The following is an 8,630-nucleotide window of genomic DNA, read 5'->3' as shown; positions in this document are numbered from 1 at the left end:
CTATGACACTATCTTGTTATTTTAAGGACTTGCAGAAACTGATAGGCAGGATAGCTTTTACCAAAGTCTGGTTGTTGCCCTCAGCTGTTTTCAAGGAAGGTATAGAAATATGCCATACTTTGAAAGTACCTGTCCTTGTGGTATAAGCCAGGCTGAAGACTTTCTGTGTGTTGTTCCATACTGCCCTTTATATAAAGTTTTGCAAGAACAATATTTGGGATAGATTTCAAGGAAAGATAAGCTGAGGTCTGTCCATAAGTCTATAATTTACATAATGAGTGGACAAGATAAATATACAACTGTTAAAACACGCATTTTCTATCTGCAGTAATTGATAAGAGAAGAAAATTCTTGAGAGAGAATGCTGTGGTTTGCCAAGGTGATTCAGAATTTTAAGTTTACTCTGGTTTTACATACTTTTATTCAGATTTGCATAACATATATTTTATTTCATTTTAGTCATTTTAATATTTTAGCCGTTTTAATATTTGTTAAGAGTGATGATCCCTTTTTGGAGACAACTTTATAAAATGGATCAGATCGATTTATACATCACAGAAGGCCCAGATAATTGTTAATGGAGACTTAACGGATTCATGTGAAATACAAAAGGGTACAAGACAGGGATGTCCATTATCTCCCCTTCTATTTATTCTGGTTTTAGAAGTGCTGCTTAGAGATATAAGGCAAGATAAAAGGATTTCGGGATTAAAAATAAAAAAAGAAGAATATAAATTGAGAGCATTTGCTGATGATTTGATAATTGTACTAGAAAACCCTTTGGAAGGAATTCATATATTGATGGACAAATTAAAAGAATTTGGACCGTTAGCAGGATTTAAGATCAACAATCAAAAAACAAAGATGTTGGTGAAAAATTTAACTTTAAGGGAACAGAAAGAGTTAATGGACAAGACAGATTTTACAATAGAAAAAAAGTTGAAATATCTAGGCATCATCATGACAAATAAAAACTCAAAGCTGTTTCATAATAATTACGAAAAATTATGGACAGAGATTAAGAAAGACTTGCTAAGATGGGATAAACTACAACTGTCATTAATGGGTAGAATATCTGTGATAAAAATGAATGTATTACCGAGAATGATGTTTTTGTTTCAAACAATACCTGTAATATCCTCTGATTTACCTTTTAAACAATGGCAAAAAGATATTTCTAAATTTGTATGGCAAGGAAAAAAACCAAGAGTTAAATTTAAATTACTTCAAGACGCTAAAGAAAGAGGAGGACTGGGATTACCAAATTTGAGACTTTATTTTGCTGCCTGCTGTTTAGTCTGGATAAAGGAATGGATCTTATTGAGGAATAAAAGACTATTGGATTTGGAGGGCCACAATCTGAAGTGGGGATGGCATGGATATCTATGGTATGACAAAGTAAAAGTAAACGTAGACTTTAACAATCATTTTATAAGACGTTCTCTGTTGAAAATATGGAATAGATACAAACCAAGGTTTTATTCGAAAATACCATTATGTGTCTCAAGTCAAGAAGCGTTTTATAGAAGAGAAATGTCTGGAAAAGAGAAATGGTTAACTTATCAAGAACTATTAGAAAATGTACATGGAGAATACACAATGAAAGAGAGAGAACAATTGATAAAGGAAGGATATAGTTTTCATTGGTTTGCCTATTTACAATTGTTAGAAAGATATAAAATGGACAAGAAAATGTATGGGTTTGAAATAAGTAAATCTGATTTTGAAATAGGTTTGTATACAAATGATGAAAACATAATTGCAAAAATGTATAAACTTTTATTGAAAATGGATATGGAGGAAGAACAAGTAAAAGAGTGCATGGTAAAGTGGGCAAAAAATTTTGGTCATAACATACAAATGGATCAATGGGAAAATATGTGGAAAAAAGGCTTGAAATTTACATTATGTTATAATCTTAAAGAAAATTTTTATAAAATGATGTACCGTTGGTACATGACTCCAGAAAAGCTGTCAAAAATGTATAGTAATGTCTCTAATGTTTGTTGGAAATGTAAACAACAAGAAGGATCTTTTTATCATATGTGGTGGTCATGTAAAAAGGCGAAATTATTCTGGGCACAGATAGGTAGGAAGATGCAAAAAATTTTAAAGATAAATATTCAGTCAAAACCAGAATTTTTTTTACTGGGTTTTATGGATAAACAAATAGAAAAGAAATATGGAAGAATATTATTATATATGATTACGGCAGCAAGATTATTATATGCACAAAAGTGGAAAATGGAATCAATACCAACAATGGAAGAATGGCTACTGAAATTAATGGACTTAGTAGAAATGGATAAATTGACGTGTTTACTTAGAGAAAAATCGACAGATACATTCCTTAAGGATTGGAAGCCTCTCTTAGACTTTTTGTCGAAAGATCAAAATAAAATGATGATACTGGGATTTGATGATTAATTAAGACAGCTTATGGAGAAAAGGGATTCTGTATGTACATATTAAGGGACAGGTTTGATGTATATTATATACTTATAGCTGATCTGTGACAAATCGGAAGTCAACCATTTTATTTTTATTTTTTGTTGTAGTATTGTTATGTTTTTTCTTACTTTGTTTTGTTTGTTTTTTGGAAAAATTTGAATAAAAACTATATTAAAAAAAAAAAAACCCTACTTTTATTGTAAAACCCTTTTGTATTTTGCAAAGGCCTATGGCTATATGCAATAAAGCTCTGTTGTTGTTGAAAAAAAAAAAAAAAAAAAAAAAAGAGTGATGATCCTTCCCTTTTAAGGACCAAGGTATGATTCGCCAAGGAAATTCAGCATTTTAAGTTTGTTCATGTTGTCGTTTATTTGTGTCCAAGTTAATTTCTGCTACCTTGGCTTGCTTTTATATTGTTAAACATTGTTTTGTAATGATCGAATAAATGAATCTGATCTGGTCTTAGCCAAATTGCAACACACAACATAACACATATAGGCACACTCATCAGACAGCTCCTCTTGGCAGCAGCAAGTTTTTCAATGCGGTTGGTGATAAAGCCTCTGTATGATGTGAGATATAGTCCTTAGTGAAAACAAAAAGTAGACATCCATTATCAGTGGCACCCAGCTTCCCTGAAATGCTCCATATTTTTCAGAGTATCATAAACATGGACATGCAAGTTCTTGATACCTTTATATAATCCTTAGCCTGACTGCATAACAGATGAAATGACACAAACAAAGCAATCATTCTTCAAACATTTTTTTATAAAAAGTAATTCTGTTCCACCTCCATATGGCACTGAGCAAAAAGTACATAGAGCTCTGATAGGATTGTATGGCCTTCAGGGCTGGAACAGGAACATGAAACACTAACAATGTATTTTTCCCTATTCTCAAATGAAACAAAGAAACAGCATTAATGCTCAATAGATCATGTTGAATAAAGGTGCTGGATCATATTCAGAGGCAGCCATACCACAAGACAAGGTGACAGGAAGCCCTGTTAGACAGCAAATGGTAGGTGCAATTAAGAGCAAAAGGGGAAAGAGCCAATCTGACCTTTGGGCGTAATACACCAGGGCCTTCACCTCTACAGGCCCCAGAGGAATGAACCAGAATGGCACAGTTCATGTTAATTAGTGTGTGAGAATGGTGCTATTTAGATTTCCCTTTTTAAGGACAAAAATGTCTTGTGTGGGGGCCTCAAGCTCTTTCAGAGTTTTATAGGAGTTAAAAACTGGCTATATCCTATTTGCTTCTAGACTTCATTCTTTCTTTCTTTTCCAGCAAAGAAGACTTTAAGTTAATTTGACAGTGAATTATTGAGGGTCACTAATTTAGTACTGCAAGGGTTTTAAAACATAATCATTTTGAGATGCTCAGACAAAAGGGAGGCTACTGATAGTAGAAACATGACCTACCAAAGTTTAGTTTGATAACACAAAGAATGGAAAAATCTCTCCTCTCAAACAAGGGGAAACAATTAAGCACTAATGGTTGCCTACTCAGGAGCTTGAGGGATTCCTTGCCCTTCTCAAGCAAAGCAGATATATTTATCCCATCAGTGATGTTTGCACAATGTGGAACCATGACATCATGCTCCATAGACAGGAAATCATGCAGGGAAAAGGTCTTTCTTAGTAAACAAACACACATGTGCTGGGTCAGCTGTGCTGGGTCAGAAAACTAATAAGAGAGTTCCATAACATGCTTTTGCAGGAAAATCCCACAGTGTTGTGAAATTGCATTCTGCATGTACTCACAGATGGGGAAACTAAGGCCTTGACATTAAGGACTGTTGTGAGTTTGGGGATTGGAATGGATAATTCCTGAGTCCCTTTCCAGCCTCTGATTTGGAGATTTGCGCCTGGGGGGAGAGAAACTAGCTCTGCTGGTCAGATGAGTTTCTTTTGTTAATCTAATAGCGTGGCCAGGTTGTTAATGGGTCTATCAAGTGCCCAGCAACTGGTGAATGGACCAGGAAGACCCTTTTGTCATTGAAACTCTTCAGGAGAGCCTCCCCCCCCCTCCTGGGGCCAAGGAGAGGTTTGTGTTTTTTAGCGTGTTTAGAGTTGTGTTGGACAAGGGGACTCAAGGCAGGCAGAGAGACTGCCTCTCTGCACCATGGGATTTGGGGTGCCTCCTGCAACCCAGGTGGAAGAGCTGCATATTGGACTGCTGATGCATTGAACCCCTCCATCTTGAGCTCAGGTTGGAATGTGTGTAAATAAACAAACCATATTTCATAAAAACACCACAGTCTCCACTGACCTTCTTCCCAAGGAAACCAAACCCTGGACAAGCGCAGGGACCTCTGGAATCTCACCGCTCGGAGATCGGGGAGGCGCACAACAAGGACAATGTGCCTGCTCCAGCTTCAGAGTTAGGAGCAGAACACAATCTCCCTGTTTTGCGATAGTGGAACATACAGCAACAGGTAGATAGATCTATGGGTGGAAATGATGGCTCCACACATGACATAGAAGAAAAAGGAATGGAAAGAGTGAGTCTGTCATGCATCCTCTTCTCACACCTCTGGTATATAGTTTAAAAGATAATGAGGTAGCCAGGGGAGCATCACTTGTGAGCAGTGAGGCAGCCACGTTTGCAAATGACACCAGTTTATACAGGATGGTGAAATAATGTGAAGGATTCCAAAAATAGTATCTCCACACTGGGTGAATGGATGATGATGATGATGATGATGATCATCATCATCATCATCATCCCATGCTAGGGATTTTTAGGAAACAGACTGAAAATAAAAAGACCAGTATCATAATGCTTTAATATAATATATGGTGTGATCACACTGGAATACTTTATCCAATTCTGATCTCTACAAAAAGGATATCACAGAGCTAGAAAAAGTGCAGAAATGGGCAACCAAACAATTACGGGTCTAGAGCACTTATGAGAAAAGGCAAGGGAGTCTAGAACTTTCTAATTCAGAAGAGAAGATATGATTTATACATGGGGTGCAGAAAGTGGATAGAGGGAGCTTTCTTCTCCTTTCTCCTAACACTAAAACTCAGAGTTACTCACTGAAATGAGCTGGCAAAGGCTTCAGGACAGAGTAAGAAAAGGAAGTCCATCTTCTTTTGCCTGGAGTGTCTTGTCATGAAATGTCATGATGGCCACTGGCTTTGATGTTTTTTTAAGGAGTCAGACAAATTAATGGAGGACAGGTCAACCTGTGGCTGGTAATCATGATGATAGCTACATGAGCCTCCTTGTTCAGAGGCAGTATGCCACAAAATCCTTGCTGCTGCTAGGTGGCAACTCTTGCCATAGTGACCTGCTTATGAGCTATGGAAACAGGATGCTGTACTAGAAGGTCATTTAGGGCACCTCCACATGACCTCTTTACTAAGCATTTACCCTTAATTATTAGCACAAAGCAGAGGCAGATATTAGACTATGTCCAGTCTTTATCTAGCATTTATCCTGATTTGCTTGTGAGGTGCTTATACATCTTCATATTCATTCGCATCACCTTCCTATACTCAAAAGTCTGGGATGCTTTGTGGTTTTTTAAAAGTGGATTTATGGCACCAGTGCAAGAGAGTGCTTCAATCCACTTTAACTGCACAAACCTACATTTGGTCGTCTTTCGCACCGGCCTCATGCATTTTCATTTATCCAGGCCTTTGGAATGCAATCAGCCTTCTTGCTGACATGGCTGCTTTGTATATGTTGTTGTTATGAAGTTGTTAATGCTGGTTTTTTTAAACTGTCATGCCATATTGTTAGCTGGTCTGTGCTCCCACTGGGAGGAAGGGTGGGATATAAGTACGGGAAATAAAGAAACAAATAGCCATCCATTTCACTCACCATGGCAATTGACAACGTATATTAGCTGAACACATATTTTCAAAGGAAAACAGGAAGCTGCCTTATACTGAGTCAGACCATAGGTCCATCCAGTTCAATACTGTCCACACTAACTGGCAGCGGCTCTCCAGGATTTCAGGCAGGAGTCTCTCCCAGCCCTACCTGGAGATAATAATAATAATTTAATTTGTGGGTCGCCTATCTGGCCAATGGCCACTCTGATGCTGGGGATTGAACATGGGATTTTCTGCATGTGAAGCAGTTGCTCATCCATTGAGCTATGGCCCTTCCCCATCTCGTCAGTTCCAGAACGATCCAATGTCAATTTGTTGTTATATGCCTTCAAGTCGATTATGACTTACGGCGATCCTATGAATCGTTTGGATGTATTCATAGGGTTTTCATGGTAAGAGGTATTCAGAGGTGGTTTACCATTGCCTTCCTCTAATCCTACAGCACCCGGTATTCCCAGGCAGTCTCCCATCCAAGTACTATCCAGGCCTGACCATCCTTAGCTTTCGAGATCAGACGAGATTGGACGTGTTCAGGGTAGTATGGCTGTAGGCCCAATATCAATAACCCAATGTTATTGCAAAGGGTGCACAGACACTATCATTAAATCTCCTGTGTTCCTTTCCCATTCCCCCCTCTCTTCCTTTTCCTTTGTCTTCTCTACAGTTGAAAAACACTGGTCGCGGTCCTTAGGCCAGTCACTATTTAGCTTCCTTTCCCTCTTGGAATTCAGCGGGCGAGATCCAATTCATTTATCTACACCAAAGGGCAAACACAAAAACAATGTCTCCAGCCAGCAGCAGGGAAAGACAATCCCTGTACAGTGAGAATAAATCATCTATGCTGCCTCTGACTGAGGACACCAGGCTCCATTAGCAGGGCATGTAAACACAAGGTTAGCCTGGTGCCAAGAAGGAGTGAGGGGGAAGAGAGCCGGCTGAGAAGACCTAATTGAAAACACTGGCGTGTTGCTCTCCAGACTGGCTTAGAGCAAGTGAGAAGTAAACAGAAACCCAAGGCAAAAGGCTGCCTGCATCTGGGTGGCTTGCAGGAATCATTTGTCTTTGGAGAGGCAGCGGAGTTTTGTTGTCGCTTTCCCCTCTTTTCCTTTTTTTCAAAAGGCTCAGTTACATAACCTGTTGTGCAGAGAATCTATAGAGGCTCCTGGCAGCGCCCCAGGGCCCCTCCTTTGAGGCTCCAAAGAAGGAACATTCAGCTGCTGTCAACAGCTGGAATTCCTAGAAGTGAAAAAAAAGAAAGACAAAAGGTCGTACAAGGTCCAGGGAACAAAGCAAGCAAAAAGAAAGAGTTAGCGAAAGAGACAAGCCAGTCCTCCAAAGAATGATGGGTGGAAGAGTGTAAAGGGACTCTCTGTCTACAGAATGTGCATGCAGAGAGTTTCAAGGCAAACTTGCACAAGCCATTAACTTGGGCAGTCTTGGCTTGTTTTCTCCATGCAAAACAATCAAACGGATTGAGCAACCCTTCTTGTTGATTAAGCACCATTATCATACTTTGGACACATCATGAGAAGACGTGATTCACTAGAAAAGACAATAATGTTGGGAAAAACAGAAGGGAGTAGAAAAAGAGGAAGGCCAGTCAAGAGATGGATTGATTCCGTAAAGGAAGCCACAGACTTGAACTTACAAGATCTGAACAGGGTGGTTCATGACAGATGCTCTTGGAGGTCACTGATTCATAGGGTCGCCATAAGTTGAAATAGACTTGAAGGCACATAACAACAACCTAGAGCTGTAGGGACCCCCAAGAATGCCTACATGCAGTTTTCTCTCCTTTCTTGACAGGTTTGAAGGAGGCACTATACTTCCCAAAGCAGGCCCGCTCGCCACTTGATTGTAGAATTAAGTGTACAGCAGTTGCCCCTCACTTGCAAAGGCAGTGCCAGAGAGTCAGCTCTGAATTTAGATTTCCTGAGTCTGTTTATAACCCTGATTAAGCATGTGGTTGGGGGGGGGAGCTCCTGCATTCAATCCTGCTGGGTGCTGCTTTGCCATCTTCCCCTGCTCCCTCTCTAGCCCTCCAAATCAATTTGGGGCCCAGATCTAGGTCAGGTCTGCTTGATCAGGTCCCAGATTTTATTGGGAGGGCTATGCACAGCCCTAGTACACAGCAAATGAAGCATTCTGCCAATGATGCCTTGCCGCCAGTGAAGACCACAGTGCATGCTGTATGGATCCAACTTCAGCAGCTATGTACTATGTCAGGGGTAGCTAATATGGTTCCCTCCAGATGTTTTGAACTACAACTCCCCAGCCCGAGACAGCATGGTGGATGGTTGAGGAAGATGGGAATTAAAGTATGGCT

At 39.5% G+C, this 8,630-nt stretch overlaps 1 pseudogene; it reads right to left on the bottom strand.

Moving 5' to 3' along the window:
- Window positions 1-6,737: 6,737 nt before the first annotated feature.
- LOC133382511 (5S ribosomal RNA) lies at window positions 6,738-6,856 on the bottom strand (annotated as a pseudogene).
- Window positions 6,857-8,630: the final 1,774 nt, after the last annotated feature.

Source organism: Rhineura floridana, chromosome 3 (genome assembly GCF_030035675.1).
Source record: "Rhineura floridana isolate rRhiFlo1 chromosome 3, rRhiFlo1.hap2, whole genome shotgun sequence".
Taxonomy (NCBI): domain Eukaryota; kingdom Metazoa; phylum Chordata; class Lepidosauria; order Squamata; family Rhineuridae; genus Rhineura; species Rhineura floridana.
This window is presented reverse-complemented; position numbering and strand designations above follow the sequence as displayed.